Here is a 24,060-nt window from a genome sequence, read left to right on the forward strand (position 1 = left end):
CTAGGGCAGGGTCCTGGGTTTGACGTGTTAGTGGATACAGAGTGATTAAGGCACTTTTACGCAGTTGTAAGCGGGTTTACGTGGGTTTGCGCTGAGGTAAGCACTGCTAACTTCCGGTTACAGTTTCTTATACTGATTTAGCTTCTCAATTGCTTAACCTGTGTAGGCATTGCTTTCCTCCATGCAAACAGGCTTAAATCCACTTACTGTTGCTTAAAAGTGCGTACTCTCGCTTACCCCTGCGCTAGTTTCTTTAAATGAAATGAAAAAAAAGGTTGATAGTAAAGTGGTGAAAAAGGGGCAGAAAAAGGGAAAGACAGTAGGGAAAATAGCTAGGGATGTGCAGGAGGGTGTAGAGAAGGTCCATAGCTGTCCATTTCTTCTACAACAACAGCTGTGCATATACACTGAATTTGAGTGTAGATATGGATACTCAAACCCCTGAGAGAGGGGTGAGGACAACAATAATATGTTGTGAAGCCAATCAGACCAGATTACATGTGTCCAGTGGACATGTGTGTGAAATGGACAGCTATATATTGGGCGAGATTTTTTTTTGGGAACAGATTCCCCATTTTTTCAGGTGACAGTGGGATGTTGGGGAGAAATGGTAAGTATATTTGGGGAGGTAGGTTGGGTAGGATAACATACAAGACAGGCAAGATGTATACAGGGGCAGTATATGACACATGTGGGGGGTAAACACCTTGACGGGGAGGGGTGTTGTGAAATCGGAAGCCCATGAGCCCCCTAGTGGAAACAGTGGGAATGAGGTCCCCACTGATGGGCAGTCACCACTGTACCTTCACAGCCCCGAAGGTGACTGTGCTGGGAGCTGAGTTGAAGAGCCAGGCAGACCCTCTAGTCACAACACAAGGCCCTCAAACTGGTGTAGTAGATCTCCAAGCTTCCAGTTGAGTCCGCTATGCACCATGACCCAGACCTGGTGACGGGTGACAGGTTCCTGTCCATGTCTGCTCCTGGGGGGGCGAGCCCCATCCTCTGAGACGGTTTCACCCAAAGGTGGTTCAGGACCAATGGATGAGGAGGTCCTGGGTTGGGCCCCAGATGTGCTGGTGCCTGTTGCTACTGCCAGCTGAGGTGGGACAGGTGGGTCTGCTGGGACCCGCATTCCCATACCTGCTATGGTGTTTATGTTTTATCAGCATATGTGGGTTAGTAATAGTCAACACATTCCAGGATAAGGTATAACAGCATGCATAGGTATTCCCATTAACCCAGACTCTAGATATGGAACAGTTGCATAGTAAACAGAAGACATGCATATATGGGACTACAGTGGTAATTACAACAGCATGCAGATACATTGATGGCACCATGCCACCAATGTTGGAGTATTTCAACATAGCACATGCATAGAAACATATGTAAATAATTATCAGCCAATAGGACATATGTCCCAACATTACAGTGAGGTTAGCACATACCAAGTGAGTTGGGTATTTAGTTTATTGTTGCAGATATGGTGGGGAGATGTCAATTAACAGCTTGTATATTCCTGTAGTTCGCATTACTTTCCTCGTCAGTGCAGTTATCTGTACCTTACAAGTATTAGTACACTACTCTATTGCCTTACTTTGGACAGTGGTATGGCTGTCGACAACTATATAAATGAACTGGTTTTACCTGCAGTATACACCTCTTACCTGTGGAGGAATTGTTTGTTAACACTAACTGTTTCTACACATACTACCAGATTCCATGTTGATGTTATGCACATACCTGTCCATCTCGTTTTGCACAGACTCTAGGCATGTCTTGACCACATGCAGATGAATCGGGACATATTTATACTATTGCCCTCTTGAACCTTTAGTGACTTACAACACTCTTATACAGGATTTCCTAGACATATTATGCAGCACAGTGTGGGTGACTGATGAGTAATACCTTATTATTCAGAGCAACTGCAACACTCACAATGCTATACAATACCAGAGTAAACAGTACCAGTACAGGGTATCAATCTTTTATTTCTAGGCACAGTGTTCATATCTGACGGACATGTGAGAGCAATGTTTATTAGCACTACCCGAATGTTGCCACACATATTACCAGATTGCACATTAGTATTATGCACATACATCTCACTCTGTTACTGTAAACACTGTGGTCACAACTTGAAAACATGGGGGTGTAGAAGGGACATACTTGGCTTATTACTCTCATAAAATTTTGGGGAGTTGCTAGAGTGACAGGTTTGTTCTTATAGATGTGTGACAATCAGTTGTATTTCTTGTTTGCTGCCTAAATGTCTGGGATAATCCCACTGTTTTCCCAGGGGAACAAGGTGACAGGCAAGAGATATGGGCCAATTTACTGGACATTCTCGACATATCTGTACAGTTGTGGGGTATGATTCTGTATGCTGCCTACTACCATTCCCAGGATTTGAACCACGGCTGTGTGTGCTAAAAATACAGCAGTTCACATCTCAGTTGTGTGTGCTATTTGGATTTTGTTTTCTGTCATTTCACTGTTTTCGGTCTATGTCTCTCTCACTTGTACTATATGACCTCTTGGGATTACACCAGTCATATACAGACATTCCTATACATTTTATTTATGTTGCAGTGCGGGTAACAGTACTTAATACAACAGTACTATTAAGTGATTGCAAATCTACATTACCATATGATTGCAGATTAAACACATGCAGTCCAGCAGTTAGACCTTTATTGTCAGGCTATTATGCTTTTATTGACATACAATCTATATGAGACTCTTCCTGCCATATTCTCTGGTGTATGCAGAACAATACAGGTTTTATACAGGCAATTAACACTACTACTGACAGTACATGCGACATCCATGGGCCTCCTGGTTCGCAGCCCACTCACTTGCCACTGTGAAGGACATAAGGAGAATATTTATCCATACCTATCCATAATGTACATGAGCTGACAATTATTAAACAGGTAGTGGAGTGATGCTTACACATGGCTGGGGCCTCCCCTGTCTTCCTAGCCTCTTGGATCCACTGATCCAAGAGATCCTCCTTTCACTGTTTCAGGTCAGCATAGTGATGCCTGACCTGCTCACCAGTTCTGGGTATGCCAGTGGCACTAGTGAGGTCATGGGCAAAACAGTCTCAGGCTTCTACTTTATATTGGGAACCCTGATACTCTCCCTGCAGCAGTGTCTGCTCATGGTCTTTCATAAGGAGTCCTGCCATGACTCTTGAGTCCTGGATGCCCCAGAGCTGCGCCCGAAAGCACACACCCTCTTCCATTCCAGGCATAGTGCCTACACGGGAAAGCTACAACCAGTTATGAGATGTATTCCCACCTGTTGTGTTTAAATACAACCGACTTCCCACACTTTGCTGTGATTAGATGGTTTTGAAAAGGCTAAGCTATGGGCAAACCTGCTTAGCTAAGGTTGGCATTGCTTAAAGGGGTATACCAATGGGCAAGTTGAGTTAGCTGGCTTACATATTGCTTATGCCTAGTAAGCTGGGCTGTACAATGTTTAGCACCGCTTAATTTTTAATTTGCATACTATTTGCTTTTTGGCATTGATTTATTATTCATTACATGTTATATATGTAAAGATACCTGATGGTTAATGAAAGCCGGAGAAACTTACTTTAGCGTTCAGGAAAATTTATTACATGCTTTCGTCAGAATTACTTCATCAGAAAAACACATATACAAACATTCTACCAATATATATCCTAAAAGTTTAACTAATCAATAATATTGTGTTTTTTTAAAGAACAGAAAATTAAGGTTTAAAAATAATTGATTTTTATTATTTTATATTCAGTGCATTTACAGACTATATATACATGTGTATACACATTTTATGATGAATTATTATTATTATTATTATTATTAACTGATTTTTATTAAGTATAGAATGGGTTAATTAAATGTTTAATTAAATTGACATGTTTAATTGATTAATTAGTTAAACTTGTAGGATATATATTGGTAGAATGTTTGTGTATCTGTTTTTCTGATGAAGTCATTCTCAGGAAAGTGTGTAATAAAGTTTTTGTACGCTAAAGTGAGTTTCTCTGGCTTTTATTGACTATCACTTGCCTGTTTCTGAGTTGGTTCGTTTTTAGGCCGGTACATGCATACACCTTTTTTAGTTCTTGTCAGTTGCATGGTTCCTGATGGCCGAAGTGGAGAATAACCTCTTATTCGATCTAACAGTGCACCCTACACCTTCTGGGGAGAGACTGGGCTGTTAAAGCTTGTACTAGCTACTATGTTAGATATCCAGAAGTCATTAAACATTCTATTAACCAAACAAAATGGAATTGTGGAGAGTGGTCACAGTTCAGAAGACGAACAGGTAACTGTTATTGATTTGGATACCATGGATATACCAAATGGCAACAACATTAATAATGAGACAGCAATAGGGTCTATGCAATATAACAGTATCGAGTCAGTTCTGGACAGCCATTATGACCCTTTTACACAAGCTGACTATAAAAATCATTAAGATAAAAACTAAAGAGTACCATAACAAATGTGACCATCTGGGTAGACTGTCAAAGAAGTATAGATCTCTTGACCTAGAAAATAAGTATTTCGATAGGTGCTTTGAACTGGCTGTGGTACCAAAGGGCTTAAGGTTTTTCAAATGCACTAATGCTATCACTTCAGAAGATCCTTTTTTCAATGACTTAACTTTGTTCTTTAACAATGCTGGTTTGCAATTAATTAAATTATTAAAGGACAATAATATAAAGAAAATTGAAGCCCTGCAAGATGACATCTTAAGGGCTGATGATAAAGTTAATTTATTGGCCAAAGAATTCAAACATGGGGTTTATAAACAAGTATTGAAGGATGTTGAGCAGCATGAGAATGAAGTAGTTATGTGTAAGCACAATAAACTGTTGAGAGATGTCACAGCTTACGCGAATAATACTGCATATGGATCTTTTGATCCTTTGTACCAAAAGATTAATAAGAACAAAGGTTATAACACTTCTTGGGGTTTAGTTAAACTCTTTAATAAATTACAGTCTACTTTAAATAAGTCTAACAAACCCAGTTTACAAGCAACCCGTCAGAAGGTGAACAGCCAATCAAAAGCCTCTTCCGTGGTGACGAGGTTTTTTTAGTTCTGACAGAAAAAATTCCTGTTCTTTAATGAACAAGAGAAAAATGGTTGATGAACAGCAAGGCTCTACTAATAATGATATTCCTGCCAAAATGGTAGATTTGAGTTCCAATGGTGCAAAACCAAAGTTTTTTTTACCGAAAAGGGAAAACAGAACTACAAGGGGGAAAACTGCGTGGATGAGAGAGACGATGACATCTGAGTCCTCCATAGATGACCAGTGAGGAACAGGACAGACAATTTTGACTTAATTAACTTATCGGTCACTGTTTTTTCTGAACCACAGATTAAGGTACTGAAATATGGTTTAAGTTTTGTCCCTACTAAAAGGGCTAGGTATGACAAAACAGTTGTAGATTTTAAGCAATACAAACGTAAACTAAATTTGCAATATTTGTATAAAAATGTTGAACAAATTTCTGTTGATTTAAAAAAATCTTCTTGTTTCACCCCTAGTTTAAGTCACACTATAAATGTATTCAAAGAAATGCATTTACAGGATTTTAAGAAATGTTTAAATAACAGTTATAGAAAGTGGTTTGATAATTTGTCGGTGGATGAGCATAAGGATCTGAACGAATTAAGGAGTCTTAAGAATTTAAGATACATGAAGAGTGACAAGGGGGGGTATGGTTGTAATGAATGTTGATCAATACAATGCAAGTATGTCACAACTGTTAAGCAATGAAGATGAATATGTTCAGGTTAATTTTCAAAATATACAACAGAGTTATAGATATATTTATTCATTCTTATATGATTTTTTTTAATGAATCAAGAAATGGATTTGGACACATATAACTTTTGTTTAATTGAAAAATCTAAAGTAGGGGTACTGTTTGGTATCCCAAAAATCCATAAAAACCCTGTGAATCCCCCTTTTAGACCAATTGTGTCTTCCCCACAAGCTGTTATTGAGGGTATTTATTTGGTCATAGATGCTGTCTTAAATCCAGTAATATCAAAATGAAAGTCCTACTTGAAGGACTCATGGGATTTTCTGGTAAAAATAAAGGGGTTTTCACAGGGTTTTGGATTTAGTACGGACTGACATTTATTGTTAACCATTGATGTTGTCTCTTTGTTTACAAGTATTCCACATGTGGAAGGAATAGAAGCTGTGAGAATGTTTTTGTATAAAAGCACATCTTTGAGTCAAAACAATATTAATTTATTGTGTACTTTAATCGAGTTGGTTCACAATAATAACTTCTTTCTGTTTAATACCATCTATTATAAACAAATAAAAAGGGTAGCCATGGGATCTCTGGCAGTGCCAGTATATGCAAATATTGTAATGGCCTTTTGGGAGACTACCATTTTAACACAGCTGCACAAAAAAAAAAACAAAATCCATTATTATTCCAGATTTGTGGATGACTTGTTTTTTATTTTAGAGGCAAGTCAGGCTGAGGTATACAATTTCACAGCTGACATTAATGACAGGTTTGACTGTTTGAAATGGGTGGTTGTGGACTAATTGTTAACTTTCTGGATGTCAATTTGACATAGAATGGTGATAATAATCAGTTTGATAGTAAAATATTTAGGAAAGATACCTTTACTAATGGGTATCTACACTATCAAAGTAATCATCCACTATTTATAAAGAAAAATATTCTCAAAGGGCAATATATATGTGCAAGTCAGATGACTACAAAAGATGTGGATGTTGAGGATGAATTTGAATATATTACTGAATTGTTTGTGGCAAGGGGTTACGAGATTAACTATCTGAATCTAATTAATGATGAAGGTTTAAAAAATAGGTACTGCACTTATCCCCCCATTCTTAGGAAATCTTTAGTGAAGAACAAAATAGGTTTAAATGAAGTGGAAATTAAAAACAGGGCAATATTTAGTATGGATATGACTGTTGATTGTTCTCTTATTAGGAACATAGTTAACAACAATTGGAGGATTTTGGAGGGTAATAAGGACCTTCTGGATGCAATAGGAATAAAGCCCGGTCTTGTGTACCATAATAATTATAACATTAAAAAATTGCTGGGGAGGGATGATGCTAGGAACCCTCATAGTTTTTTGGAACGATACAAACAAAAAAGGTATGTACAAATGTGGGCAGTGCAATTTATGTAGCTTTATATTAGAAGGCGTTTATATAATGTTGGCTCATTTACAACAAACTTTTAAGGTTCCAGGTTACTGTACTTGTAAAACCAGGGGCGTGATTTATATTAGTTTGTGCATTATGTGGGAATGACTACCCATAGCTTAATGGAACGTATGAGAGAACATATTTATTATATTAAGGTTAAAAATGACAAAAGCACACTCTGTAAGCACTCTATCAAATGCACACAATATAAGAAGTTCTTTTTTTCAGTATTGAAAGTAGTAGAAGGTGACTTGAGGGGTGGAGGTTATAAAAATTATTTAAAACAGAGAGAGAGACATTATGGCAGGTGAGGTCAGAAGCTGATAAAAAGCCGGAGCTAAACAAAAGCATTAATATTAAGTGTTTTTTAATTACAGGAAATTAAGGGTTAAAAAGAATTGATTTTTACTCTTTTATATTCAAAGCATGCACAGACTATATATACATGTGTATATGCATTCTATGATGAATTATTATTATTAACTGAGTTTTATTAAGTATAGAATGGGTTAATGAAATGTTTAATTAAATTGATGACGTTTAATTGATTAGTTAGTTAAACTTTTAGGATATATATTGGTAGAATGTTTGTGTATGTGTTTTTCTGATGAAGACATTCTGGCAGAAGCGTGTAATAAAGTTTCTGTATGCTAAAGTGAGTTTCTCTGGCTTTCATTGACCATCAGGTATCCTTGGCTGTTTCTGAGTTGGTTCGTTTTTGGGCTGGTATATGCATACACTTTTTTTTACATGTTATATATGTGTTTGGTATCCTTGATTCATGTGTATGTACACTGTATGGGGTCCTTGTGTTTATTAGTGGATATCAACACTTTATTACAATGACACCTCGCATCTGGCCTTAATGCAGTACTCCAGTTCACATATTTATGTTATGTAGCAGGTTATACAGCATAAGACTGTATATAGATTCCTTTCACATGTTCAGTTTATATTTCCTATAGTGAGGATCTGTTTGGTGATACTGCAATCTTATGTACTGCTGTAATGGCTTATTGGTTAACTACTGTGACTATAGTGTACAGGGTCCTGGGTTCAAGACCTGCAAAGGCTGTTTATTTTGTTTCTGGCCAGGACAGCAGCTGTTGCATAGAGAGTGATTAAGGCACTTTTAAGCAATTGTAAGCAGGTTTGAGTGGGTTTGTGCGAGTATAAGCTATGCTAACCTCTGGTTAAATATGCTTAAAGAGAGTTAGCTTCAATATTGCTTAACCTGTGTGCGCATTGCTTACCCCTGTGCAAACTAGCATAAATTCACTTACTAGTGTGTAAATATGCTTACTCCTGCTTACTACTGCTTAATAGTGCTTACACTTGCTTACTAGTGCTTACTCAGGCTTACCACTGCACTAATTTAGACAGTAATGTCTAATGGTTTTAGGGAAGGTGGGGGATTTGGAAGCTGTATGGAGTTATCATTCATTATACATTTTACCTTCCATTTGTATCCCTGATTCCTGTGTACATATACTGTATGGGGCACATGTAATTATCTGTGGACTTTGCAACATTATGACACTGACACCTCACATCTGCATTTAATGCAGTACTCCAGTTTACAAATATATGTTATTTAGCAGGTTATGCAACTAAAAATATTGGTCATAATGTGATTTGACATGGAAAATGAAATGCACTGCAGTGAGACTTGAATCGGGAATGGCTGCTCTACCCACTACACTATTGCTGTACTGCTTCTTTTGCATATATCTTGCTTTTTATCCTCTTGTGCCATTTAAGCTGCATTAACCATAGCTAAGTGATGGGCAAACCTGTGCACCTACGGTTAAATTTAATCTTTTAAATAAAAAAAAAAAAAACTTTATATTTGTTGTTTTAACTATTGCTCTTCTATATGTGGGGGAGATGTTGCTGGGGGTATGCGTACACCTATGAGCGGTCTTGCTCATTTTTTTATGACTTGTCTGCTGTTCTTCATTGCAGGGGCATGTATATTCTGAGAGCTCTGCTCTCAGATACTCCCCCTGCACTCTTACACACTCCTTGTGAGATTAGGAGCTCAGGCAGCTTGCCTTCAATAATATGCATTGCACACTGCCATCCTGCTCCTAAATGGCCACTTCCGTGCAGGAATAAGCTAGTCCTGCATGGAAGGATAGTGAATCTGGGGGCATGTCTTGCTAGCTTATTAGGCTAATAGATCAAAATGAGTTGTTCTAGAATCATCAGCATATTGTATAATTGAGACATGTTTGGAAGAAGTGCAAAGGATGTTGATGAACATGTTGAACAAGAGAGGACCAAAATCAGAACTATAGGGTACACTTGTGGAAACAGGTAGGAAAGTAGATATTCCATAGAGCTATTTAACAGATTGCTGTCTGTTGGACAAATAGCTTTTAAACCACTAAATTGTGGATTGTGAAAGGTCAAGAGGAAACATCTGGTATAGAAGTTTGTTGTGTGACAGTGCTGAAGACTTTGGACAAATCTAGGAATAAGGAGGATATAAAATTACCATTGTTTCTAACTTTGTTGATGATGTCTGTGAAAGATATGAGAGCAGATGTTGTGCTATGGGCTGGATGGAAACTATGCTGTGTGGGTGGCAAAAGGAGATACTGAAGGAGTTACTTATGAATACATGTTCAAGATTTTCTGATAGGGGATAAAGGATGGGTCTAAAACTGAATACTTCAGATCAGTAGTTCCCATCTTTGTGGAGCAGGGTAATGTGTGACATTTTCCACAGAGAGGATTCATGTCATTCTTGTATGCACCTATTTACTACTGCTGTTAATTTTACTGTATCTAGTGGGAGAGGTAATAAGTTGTGTAAGGCCATGTAGATTCAGACTGTAAATGAGAGGGGGGCATGACTGAAATAGCTGAGGGGGAGGCATGAGTGAGGAGTAGGACATCAAGTAGCCAAGTACAATCACCTCTCCAATCACAAGTGAGTAAGAGAAATAAATAGGAGTCAGAAAAAATGAAAGGGATAGAAAGATGAAATATGGTCACCTAAGAAATTTAGGGCAAAGTAGCAGCTCAAGTTATACAGGCAGAGAACCAACAGAGAGGATGAGTGAAGCTGTTGGAATACTTGCACATTATGGGCCATTTAAAAGGGCATTCAAGAACCAAAGAAACAGTAGCAGCAGAGTTGTGAGCATGATTAAAAGGATAAAAACCACAACAATGAAAGAAAACACAAATGAAGGACATCAGAGAAAACATGAAGCAGAATAGGTTGGCCAGGGGAAAGGGATGAGACTGCTGTAGATATATAGATAAAAACACATCTCCTAGAGGCAAGCCTAGAGAAAAAAAAAGATGAAAAAGTCCAGCAAATGAACAGATAGCTGAAACAAACGAATTGGGAGTGATAGGCATACCAATCTAGAAACTCAAAATGAAGTAACAAGTAAATGAGCTTAAACAGAAAAGAAGGTCAGCAGGAATAAGTGGAGGCAACAAAAGTTATTACTGTAAAAAGGAAAAGAAATAACTAATGGTACATGCAGCACTAAGTGCTAGAAAAAAGACAATGCACTTATGGTAGGACATTTCTGGGCCTGTAGCAGCATCTGAGAATGTTGAATGCAGTCATCATGTGTGTGCTTGGATAGAAACTGCAGGGGAAAGTATTGATCTAGCTCATGTGATGAGGGGTGAGAGGGAAAATCAAAAATGAAAGGAGACCATTATAAAAGAGATGGGGAAGGAGAAGTGGTCAAGTTGTGTAATGGAGCAGAGAAATAGCCAGTCCTATAAAATAGACAAATTTTAATGAGTAAATGCATAATAGATGAGGCAACAATAGGTCTTTTACATGAGACTAAGATAAACATAGAGAAACATTGATCTTACAGAAAACAGAAAACTTGATAGTGGAGGCAGTACTCCTTACATTGTGATGTTATTTGTTTTCTTCATACTTGTAATAGTGTTCCTATTCAGATATCTACTATCATCATCCTCATCATCATCATCACCATCACCAACAACACCCCCCCCCCTTTCCCATTTTTGTCACAGTGTCAGGGTGTCTTATCACTTGTCGCCATCTCTCTCTATTCAGTGCCACTCTCCTACCTTCTTTGATATTCATGCCTGGCTGTCACAGGTCTTCTCACACACAGTCCACCCACATCTTTGCTGGATGCCCTCAATTTTCTTTCTTCCTTTCTGTCTCAAAACTTTTTTATCAGAGCATCTTCTGCTTTCCTGCACATGTACCTGAGGTACTGTAATTTGTTCTCTTTGACCTTTTCTGCAATTGAAGGTACTTTGGCCTCTTCTCTTATGTGCTCATTTCATCAGTCTCACGATGTGCACTCCACCACCCATCTCAGGCACTTCATCTCCATCACAACAAGCTTCCTCAACTACCCTGCCTTTTCTGCCCAGGTTTCTGTACTACACAGTAGTACTAACTACACCAATGTTCTGTACACCTTACTTTTCAGCTTCCTTGGCATTATTCTGTCATACTCTACACTAGACACTCTGTGCCAATTGGTTGCAGCCCCTCTGATTCTAGCTTTGACTTCCTCATTCAGATTTCCCTTCTCCTCCACCGCCCTTACCAGATACTTGAAACTGTTAACCTGTTCCACTATTTTTCCTTTTATCTCATTTCTCAGTTTCTTCTGATTTTCCCCATTTCCCCATTTGCTGCCATTACATCTGTCTTTTCTGTACTCAGTTTCATCCCATGTACTTTCAGTTTAGCATTCCATTCCCTTACCCTTTGCAGAAGTTCTTGCTCAGAGTCTACTTGTAATATCATATCATCTGCATAGAGCAACTTTGTTGATCCATCCTCCTCTGACCTGTTTGTTAATATACTCCATCACCTGTATGAACAGCAGTGGGCTCAGAGATGAACCTCGATGTATATCCATTCCCACTGGCAACCCCACTGTAAGACTGAACACTGTTTGTATTTGAGTCACTGGGTCCTTGTATATAGCTTGCACTAATTTGACAAATGTTTCTGGGACTTCAGATCACCACAAAACCTTCCAAATCAGTTTTCTTGGGACCTTGTCATGTGCTTTCTCTATGTCTAGGAATGCCCATTTGGACCCGCTCCTCATCTCTAACTTCTTCTTAACTATCTGTCTCACTGCAACCATTGGATCTGTTGTGCTGCATCCTGATCCAAATCCAAACTGCTCATTTCCCATCTTACTTTCTAATACTCTGTGTATGTGTTTATCAATAACCCTCTCCAGAACTTTCAAACAGTGTGATAGGAGTTTGATACCTCTACAGTGCCACAGTTGTGAATGTCCTCTTGAGCACTGGAAGTAGTATACTTATTCTCCTGTCATCTGGGATATGCCTTTCTCTCCATACTGCTATGAGTACCCTCAGCAGCCAGTTCTCCCCTAAGTCACCCAACATCTTGATCATCTGTAATGTGACCTCATCTGAGCCTGCTGCTTTCCCTGACTTCATTTTCCTTAGTGCTGTTCTTCCTTCTTTTTCATCCTCTTCTCTCACTGCAGTTTGTGTTTGGTGCAATACAGCTTTTGCAGAGTTTTCTTCATTTAGAAGCTGCTGGAAGTACTCTTTAAATCTGCGTTTAATGTTCTGTGGACTCATAAGCAGGTTGTTGCTGGCATCTGTTATGAAGGGTGCCTGACTACCTTCTATATCTTTCTGTCTTTGCATTGCAACCTGGTAGTATTTCTTTGTGCCACCCACTGAGTTATTTTCAAAAAGTTGGTAGAATGCCTCTGATGCCTTGTTCTTTGGTTTTGCAACTCCTCTCTTTGCATCTTTGTTAGCCAACCAGTATTCCTTCCTTACCTGGTCTATTTTTTCTATCTCCCACTTATTCCTGTACTCCTTCTTTCGTTTGGTGAATTCCTGGGCTTTTGCATTCTGCCATCAGCTTTCCTTTTGTACCTTATTTCCATAGCAGGCTTGGTTGCATATTTGTTCTGTAGCCCTTACACATGTTGTTTTCAGGTGCTGCCATTCTTCTTTAACTCCACCTATTTCATTTTCTTCTTGAGGTATTTGAGCCCTGAGTAGTTCCTTGAACTCTTGTGCTTTCTCAACAGTCAACTTCCAGGTCATCAGCCTGGTTTCTATTGACATTAGTGCAGCTGATTGCAGCAACCAGTGGATTATGCTGAGGCCTAACTGTTTCACTAGGTATGACTTTGCAAACACTAATTCTACCCCAGTTCCCTTTCCTTACTATGAGGACGTCCACCTGACTTGCATGTTGGCCACTCTTGCATGTGAACTCGTGACTGACTCTCTTTGTGAACCATGTATTGGCCACCATCAAGCCATTTGAACGACAGAGGTTTAGAATGACCTCTCCTTCTTTATTCCTGTTGCTCCACCCTTGTGGACCCAGGCAGTCCTCATATCCTGTGATGTCTGTCCCAATATGTGCATTCCGGTCACCCTTTATCAACACTAATTTTGATAGTCCTGCTTTATCTAGTAGGTCCTGCAACTGCTATCTGAATGCACTCTTTTCCTCAATATCACAACTATGCTGTGGGGAATAGGCTGAGATTATGAATACCGTGCTATTATTAGGCTGGACTCTGATTGCCATGAGTCTGTCGCAAATTCTGATGACATCCCTAACTACCTTCTGAAGCCTCTCCCTCACCACAATTTCCACACCATTTTTAACCTGCATTCCACCTGAATAGTAGATTCTGGATTCCAAGTCAAGTGGCTTTGCTGCACTGTCTTTCGACCTTCTCTCCCAGATACATAGAATGTCCAGCCTCTTCCCTACCATCATGTCATCCACTTCCAAGCCTTGACCCATCAGTAAGTCTATATTGAGTGCGGCAATTCTTAGTTCATGTTTGGCAAGTTTATTAGTTTTACGTCCAGCTTTCATTTAACAGAACTATTCCAGGTAACCCAAGCTGGGCATATGGACACTACACAGCTCCAGTAGCTTTAGATCACTGACCCTTGCATTATCTGGACTGTTTGATTTCTTGAGGTATAAGAAGTATTGAACTATTAGATCCCTTATAGCCATTTAAGCAAAGCATATATCACCTATAAGGAGTCTAGATGAGTACAGAGATAAAGCCTCTAGTCTTTCTTTGTAGTTCATATCTTTTAAGCATGTTATCTTTTTAGTTGCAAACCAATTGCTTGGTATGCTTAGTGAAGTACAACCCAAAGGAGACATTGTACCCAGTGAAGGTTATAATCAGTGTGCTGTGTGAGGACGTGGGGTCTTCTTCTGATCAGGAAGAAATACCTTTTGCTATGAGCTGTGCAGGGTACACAGACTTCCTAGACACTGTTGCAACATGATGGTCAAATGTAAGGGAGCTGTCCACCCAAGTACCTCGGTGTGTCAAGAGCTTTTCATTTTGAAGTGGAACATTATCTATGTTATAAGCTGGACAAATTTGATGCTAACAAATGCTACAGTGTTGCTCCTTTTGGCATTGAGCTTGATCCCATTATTAGTACATCAGCTACAGACAAGTGGAAACTCCTGTTGGAGTGACTGTATGTCAGAGAGGGACCTGACATTGACTCCAGCTTACAGTCATCAGCAAGCTTTGTTAATCAAAGACAGTCATTTGATAAGTGGAGATCTGAGAAGTCAGTGCCTAACAGCAGAGGTCCCAGCAGAGATCCCTGCAGAACTAGTTTCAGTTATACTTAATTCCATTGTTTTTTGACCAAAATAAAAAATAGCTACCAATAACAGCACACACTTTGGTCGGAAAAAACTTTAATAAATAATAATGAACAATCACTTTGTCTGAAACCCTTCAACTTGTTCTAAAAACATGCAAAATTTCCAGGTATTTAAAGACAGCAGTAATCTAAACAATTAAACAATTTTCTAAAAATTGCATAATTAATTTATTAATAGACCAGCCTTTACCTCACTAACATTTACATACTTAATTTGTTATTTAAGACATTATTAAGGTATCACACTTGAAAATATACTGGGCTTCCTTTTGCAATAAAACATCAGAAACATTTAGTAACAAATCAGCATTTTTGTAGGTATATAAAATAAAAATTAAAAAAAAGTAAGCAAACTTGAATCAGAATCATGCACAGATTACAAGTGCAGTGTCCAGGACTTTTCTGAGATCCACTGCGAATGTCCCTAAGATGTTCCAAAATGTGCTGTCTTACTGGGCACCTAGTTTGTCCCACATAGTATTTATTACAGAGAAATTAAAGGGAATAAACCACAAACTTCATAAAATAATTTCTACTATCTATCAGAACATATTTTTGCCCATTTATTATATGGGAAGAGTTAATGTACTTTTAGACCTAGAACTGGTCAGTTAATCACAAGGATTAGATGTCTTATAACAGCTATTTAGATGGTATGAAAAATGCCTTAGTATGATAGTAAGTCACTGACTTCATCTGATAATATCAAGTCCAATGAATTTATTTACGTGGCTAAACCAAAACTTCTTTGTTAATAGTTGTACTATACTCACAGGAGATGCAGGGCTTACATTTTTTTTTATCTCAATGAGATGTGCTAGAGATTTATTCTACCTTGGAGGAATAATACTGTAAATGTACTTTAACAGATGAAAATGATGTTTAAACAGAAAGAAGGTGAATTAAAAGCACTGATTTTTCCAAATGAATACAAACTACTAATGACCGCTGAAGCCTGGCACTTCTTTTGCAGTAGTTCTCCCTAACATCACTAAATTCAGATGTTATAGGTGAAATTCACCTTATGGTTGTATAACTCTGTTTACAAGTCCATATTGGGCAGGTTCATTTTCTTGGGTAAGATTTCTGAAATTATGGTGACTGACATCTTTGACAATGTAAATTACTATACTATAACATTAATAATATATTTTCACTTCCCTGTTTTGATCTCAAGTCGACATATTTTTTAAATCAGCTGACCATGTTTTACTGCCAAACCAATAATTAATTTTACTTGGGGGTTTTAATTACCATATGCAGACTGCAATAATATCACTTGCAGCTCCCACATTGAGGCTGGATATCTGTATTATTTTAAATGAATTGATAGACTCGTCTGCTTCCTTTTCCTATGAGGGGAAACAATATATTCAACTTGGTCTTAACAAACATTCCCTCTCTGGAGACCAACATTCTTTCTTTATAGCCACTCGATAATTCTGACCCTAAAGCTATTGAATTTAATATTCCAAATTCCATATGACTGAAATGTGGTGATGGTGAATGATGATCAAAACACAGAGATTAAATAATTTAGACAAAATATTGTTAACCTGAATTAGCCAGATCTAAATAATAACTGCATCAAAGGTGGCTGGATGAAAATGTTAGAAATATTCACTTCTGATAAAATTTCTTCTGGAAAGTATAAAGAGAAAAACACTGAGCAATAAATTCTCCCTGGTGGGATAATTACCCAGCATATCTCGGTGGCCTAATGGTTAAGATGTTTGCCTTACAAACACAAGGTACGAGTTTGAATCTCACAGGGGATAATTGGCTAGGCTTAAAATGGCTTGCAAAGGCAGTTAGCTTAGTACTAGTCTATGAACCTATGAGGTAAAGAAAGATACTACAAGTCTAGCATCTACTGGGAGTAAAGTACAAATGTTAGCAAAGAAGGTTCAGTTTAGCCACTTAAAGTATTCACTGAGACATTATATTTTCATATAAAGCCAGTGGCTTATTACTATATAAGGCATTTTTCATACTTATTAAATAGCTGTTGCAGGATATGTGAAGAAATAACATCTCAACTAGAAGAAGGGAAAAAGTGCTTTCATAATACAAATGTAACCACATCCAACATTATGATCTAAACTAAAACGCACACAGTAAAATTATGAACAGAAGATGTTATGTATATTAGGAGTAAAAGGGCTCCTGTGAGTACTCATTGCAAAAGGTTAACATAGCTATATCCTCAGATGACTGGAGAATAAGCATTCTAGGGATAGTATACAAGAACAAAGGGGAGATTTGGAGCTGGCAGTATAGTAGTATCACACTCCTATCATGCCGCATGAATGTTCTGAGAGGGAGATTGATTAAGTAGAGAGTAAGATGGGAATGCACATTTTGGATTCAGGTCAGGTGACAGTAAAGTCAAACCAGTGCTTGCAGTAAGCAGATAATGGAGGAAAAAGTGGCAATAAAGAAAAACTTCCAGTCGGTATTCCTAGGTTTGGGAAAACCACATGACAAGGTCCCAATAATGCTGATTAGGGTACTCCTGAATTCATTCAAAGGTCTAGAAATATTGGTAGAATTAGTGCAGGTGATGTACAAGGACCCAGTAACACAAGTATAAACAATGCTCAGACTTACAGAGGGAATTCTAGTAGGGGTGGCTGTGCATCAGGGTTCAGCTCTTAGCCCCCTGTTGTTCATATATCTAATGGACTACATTAGCAAACAGGTCAGAGGGGATAGATTAACAAAGATGATATATGCAGACAATATGATACCTGAAGCAGACTCTGTTCAAGAACTTTGAGAAATGATAGAGCAATCTAATTCAAAGCCAGGGGAACAAGGGATGAAACTAACTGCAGGCACTCCCTTGGCCATGGCAACATATGGTGGAATCATAAAAAGCTGAAAATTGAGATAGAAGGGATATAATTTAATAGGTTAGCAGTTTCACATGTCCAGGAGATAAGACTGGGAAGAAGGGAAGTCTGAATGAAGTTGTGTATAATCAGAGGTGCTGCAGCATCCAAATGACACAAAGTGTCCGAGGTAGTGTGCGACAGAAGAATGCCAAAAAATTGAAAAGTAAGGAGTTTAACAACTGTGCTACCTATGATTCTGTATGGTACAGATCGCTGCTGGTGAAGACTAAGCAGATGCAGAATCTTGAGGTGATGGAAATGAAGTGCCTAAGATGGGTAGTAGGATGCACTACATGGGACAGATGATGAAATGAAGACAGAGCAGAAGCCAAAGTAGCCTCAGTTGTGGAGAAGGTCAAGAAAAACACATTACAATGTTCCAGCTACATGTACAGGAAAACAGACAATGATCTGGTGAAGATAATTTAGGAGCAACAGGAAGAAGGCAAAAAGAGGAGAGTATGTCCAACCAAGAGACAGCTGTATTGCATGACTGAGGACCTACAATGTCAGGCATGACTACTGAAGAAGGCAGGAGAGTAGTTCTGAATAAAGAGAGGTGTTGACAGTTGATGCAACATCTTGATCACATGTAGAAGAAGTAGGGGAAAGGGGGTGATGGGGAGAATGAATGTTGCTACCATGTATCACATTTGTATAAAGGAGAGTCAACTCCTTCATACTTTCCTTTATCAAATATCTGCAATAGACAGAATATTCATTCCATACCTGTTGTACACTTTACAGCCACAGTAAACAATCCATGCCATCATAAACTTCCCAGAGAAAATAAGATTCTCCATGAAGGCCTTTCCTAAACCACACCAACATTAAAGCCATCGACTAAAACTAAATTGCAGATTTTCATAATAGTATCCTTCAACAAGCAGGAAGTCACTTCTAACTATAACATTGATAACACACTCTTGAAATTGATCCAGTGGTTGGGACCTGTGAACCTATGTAGACAATACAATGTTCTTTGGTTATTATGTATCCAGTATTAAAAGAAAGTATTTTTCCATTGCACAACGTATTACTAAGTGTGTAATGTACATGTCCAAGGATGTGATCACTTAATTGTATTCAGCACAGATCAGGATTATCAATGAGTACAACACCCACTTTGTTATACACTTACCCAAACATTTGCACAACTTGAATACCCACAGTGCTTTCTTACCCTATTAAAACCTTGTACTCAGTCTCATAAAGTCTACTGAGAGCTGATCTCTGCCTTTCATACACAGTCTCATCGGTCACTATCCTCTCAGACCTTCCACACATTCACAAGTACAATGGGCACATAAACACCTGCTCAAGAGATTTAAATCTCTTTTGCAACATTAATAGAACATGTTGAAGTGATAGATCACAGAGAATACTACTTCTTTGGAATCGTACTCCTCTCCATATAAAGCAAAATACTTACATTACACTATTCAGATGTAATCTGGACGACTGGATGGGTAACCATAAATTCACCCTGGTATATTATCCTTTCCCTCACAGATAGGAACAACACGTAACTGTTCTGTATGTCTCTGGGTTAGTTGCACTTAAAATTCAAGGGCTGTAAACTTAATGGGGATGTATGGTTAGGCTTCTAAAAATCCCCATAGATCAACAGCCTGGTAAGTACTTATGAAACTATGAACCTTGGTCCTTGGTTTATCATAAATCTTACATTAGCTTGAACTGCATCATTTCAAAATCCTTGGTGTTCCAGAAGAAAATATTATTTTCCATTCAGTTACAAAATTAAGGATGCCAATCAAGTACTGCAGAATTATCCTGTCTCAGTCTGACTTTTTAATGCAATTACAATGACAATCTAATTTTAAAGACATGGTTGCAGGTTACATAGTCACATAAATAATAATTTGTTTGCTAATGTCTAACTTCCATCAGGAAGTTGAAAATGGCAGTTGTAAAAGCTTAAAGCAAGTATGAGGACTTAATTCATGCAAAGTGTAATAAGAGGAAAATGATTACATAAATGTCAGTTCTCAATAAAATCGCAAGTTCATATAGGATAATATTTATATCTAAGTGAGCTAAAAAGTGAGCCAGCTGACACATTTAAGAATTTTCAACACTGATGCAAATTCTGACTGCTACCTTAATAACTTTCTTATTACATAGCTGATGATACTTGTTCGTCTATAATAGAAATAGCATGTGTAGTACTAGGCAAAGATAAATAAAAACCTAGTTTAAGTCCTAATAATCTTTCTGGATATTTTATCCATTTGGTAAAGGAAGTACTAATAGAACTTCTGGTATCTTTAATTATATGTTGCACCAGAGTATTGTTTAAAAGACTGGTAACTAAAAGATATAGTCCCTATCCTTAAGGCAGTAAGAGCTGACTGAGGGCAAAATTGTTGCCCTATATGCCTGCAATCAAATTATGTAAATGCATCAAAAAGTGCCTGCTTATCTCTTTAAATGTTGCAAATAGCACATTTTACAGTTGGATCCTAAACATGTTATTTTCAGCAAGGTAGGTCTACGCTAACTACTCTTATTGGTATTCATGAACCTCTTAATGCTTCCTCTATTTCTATACATCATGATGACATCATCAGCTCTCCAATATCACAGCAGGTAAACTATTAGATGGACAAGGGAGTGGCTGAGAGTCATTCTAATAGGACAGGCATCTTATTGGACTGATATTAACTGAAAATGGACATGTATCCAGTTGGACTAGCCCGGTTAACAAATGTAAAATAAATAAATAAAATAAAAATAAAAATATTAAACAAGAGCTCTGCAGTGATTTGTATTGAAACTGAATCTGCTTTACCTAGTTTTGCTCACTCCCTACAACAGCAGCAAATTATTTGGTTTCTAAATATTCATTCAGTATTAAAATTGATACGGTATTATCATCAAAACATGTGCTCAAACACATCAGATAATTACCTAGAGAACATCCATACATGAATGAAGTACCAGGACCTCAGTACTAGGCAGCCTAAGGACCTGTTTATAGACACGTTTAAATGTCAACTATCAATTAAGCTTAATAATACAGTCTTGGAGGAAACTAATGTGATAAAAGATCTTGACATCTTGGTTACAAACAAATTCTTTATTATAGAAAATTTAAATTCTGTAAAGAGTCTCTTTAAGTCTAATATATGTAATATCAGGACACAGTGTCTTATTCTGTTATTTTGGAAATAGTGAATAATGGCTGATGGAACAGTAATTTTGAACACGATTTTACAAAAACAGATTTCCATCTTTCTGACATATGGGACATAATCCCAGTATGTACAACCTAAAGCTTTATAGCAGTATCTGTTTATTTATATAGTTATTTATTTTGTGTACTCATATATTAGGCATACTTGTGGTCCTCATGCATGGTGTACCATTATCTTCAGTTATGGCTTGGTGATTCAACAGCTTTTACTTTTGTATTACTGTCTTTCCTTCCTTGCCTACCCCATCTTCTGATTTCCCTTCCATAGCCCATCTCCACATTTTCTATTTTGTAGAATTATATGGTTATTTTCTAGGTATTCTCTATGGTCCCTCTTTACAATTCTTGCCACTCATATTGCAACTACTTGAAATCTATTATCCATGTCTTGATGATGACACTATATTGCTTAATCTGACAAGTGTATGTTACATGTAGGAGGACAAATGGTGCGCATTTTATTATTCTGTTTCCTGTGAGCTTTCTTTAAGGGCCAACAGACTTTTTCTTTCTGTGTTTTTTTGTACAGAATCCCTTGTGAAACCTAAAGTTATTATTACTCACTTAAACAAACTTTTATAAAATATAAGGAAGAGCTTGAGAACTTTTTTATAGAGATTTGAATTATAGATCTTTGAAGGGATCCGTATTTTGTTGGTGGTTTCATCGATGCCCTTTGTACCCTTCTTATGCCAATGGAATGATCATCTTGCAGATCCAGTATTTGGGAAGTGAAGTAGTCAAAAGGTTAACCATGTAATTGACTTCTGTTTTTTTTTCAGGGACACTATAAATTCTCAGATGATTTCTTCATTCTCTCTTTCACTTTTGAATCATCTACTTTATTGAATAGTGACCTGTTCTGTATTACTTAGAGATTATTCTGGTTCGCTTCTTCTTTTTGTTCTACTATCTGTGCCAGATAGTGAATTTCCAATACATTCTATTATTGCTCTGTGGTGTTCAATCATGGATTTTAGAAGTTCTTTTTATTTATTACAATTACCTTATGTCAAGTCAACTGAATATAGAGTTGTCCAATTTCCACAGAGAATATTGCAATTCTCTTGGGTCATGTTTAACTAAATATGAGATTAGTCCATTTTCAGATATGTTTTGTACTTGTACAGAAGTAATAACTTGCTGAAGATCTTTCCAGCAGACATTTCTAGGTAGAAGAATTTGAAGAAGCTCATCTGTTATGCCTATCAATGTTAACATGTTGTATAGAAGTTAATAAATTGTATACAGTGACAAGTATTTTGACAATTAAAGGCATGTCACTGCAGTAAGGTTCATAGAATAGTCTGGACTTTTACTTATGCAAATGATGGTAAAGTTTCTCATCAGATGTTAGAGTTCTCTGTGTATCATTGAAAAGGAGTTGGTACTTGATGACTACCATGGATTTATTCTATATTGAGTATAATTATTCTGACTTAATGCACATTTCTGAAAATACTACCCTAAATCATATTACACTATTTGTCTGGATCTCAAAATTACTATCAAGTGGAAAATATGAAGCATAATTCAAAGTTCTTTTAGGTTTCACACCCTTCTGCACTTCCTCAGTAATATTATTGACACTCTATAGCCATAAACGACATTGTATATTCCAAATCTTTAAAGTGAAACATGTTTTGATCAGGGGTCAAAGTTGACACTCTTGCTATTTGTTACTAAAGCCTTCGGGCTTTTCTTTGTGATCATATGATTGAAACAACTAGTGGTCTACTTCTGCATATTCCTGTTTACAGAAATAATTTGTAAACCATGTAATATGCACACCATTTAAATATGTCATTTTAAACCATACATATGGAAAATGCATTTGTTAGGGATGCTTAACCTCTGTCTATTATAGCTAAAAAGACGATAAATGTTTTGTATGCACTTATTTTTATTATTATTATTATTATTATTTTTATTTGGTATTTCTGTAACTGTCATCACTACTAGTCATTATGGGCAAAATTGTTATACTTATATGAAAGGTTACAAAGAGTTTGAGGAGCTACAGAGGTATTATGGGAGCAATGAGGTAATCACAGTCTTTATAATTTGAGATCACAGCATATCAAAGCTGAATCCCTTTCCCCAAGTCAGTGGAACCTTAAAGCTGATAAATTTAAATTGGGAGTGTGGATGGTAAAGTTTATTACAAGATGGAAGAGAGGGTGCAGCATCTTTTAAGAAACATTTTGTTTTACTTTTAAATTCAGAGCTCTGTTTTGTCAGTGTGTGTTTTGACAGGTCAAATGGTGTCATGAATTCAGGTATTGTACAATGGTTATAAAACATTGCAGTAACTAGAATATACTTCAACATCTACCTTAACATTTAGATTCACATGATGGAAACCACTATAAACATGAGTTCACTGTGAAAACACATGCTGTTTAAACTGCTTAATAACACACTTCTCAAGATATGAACATTTGTCCCAGTTCCCTTTACTAAACACATTACACCAAATGACGTTTGACAACCTTTATTAAACTTCTATAAACATAACTTTATTGACCAATATTTTAAATGATCAATCACAGTATAAACATCCATATAACTGTTAACTAGGGCAGAGTGGCCTCGCTCACCCTGACCAAATAAGCAGTGTCCTTACCTCCGCTCGCTTACTCTTACTTACCACGCAGCATCCAATCACTCACTTTCATTTCCCAACATCTAACACCAGAGGGGGAATTGAATAGTCCCTCTTCACCATCCAACAGCATGATCTGGCTGTTTCCCCTCCTTCATAACTAAACTTCCAATAAAACCTTCTAAAACAAACCTAACTGTACATTAAGAGGTTGAATCCAAACATCATTCTGTGTACTCCATCCTCTGTAAGCCAAACTGGATCCCTGTCATTAACCTACAAAGCCCTATCATATACATATACCCAAAGCAGTCAGTTGCCTAAACAGTCGAAATTAAACCAATGATCCTTCTCCAATGCCAAAGTAACACCCATACCCTTGTATAACCTCTGTAAATCAAAAATATCTTCACTTGTCCTA

This window comes from Protopterus annectens, chromosome 1.part0 (assembly GCF_019279795.1).
Source record: "Protopterus annectens isolate FY-2018-M chromosome 1.part0, PAN1.0, whole genome shotgun sequence".
NCBI classification, from domain to species: Eukaryota; Metazoa; Chordata; order Ceratodontiformes; family Protopteridae; genus Protopterus; species Protopterus annectens.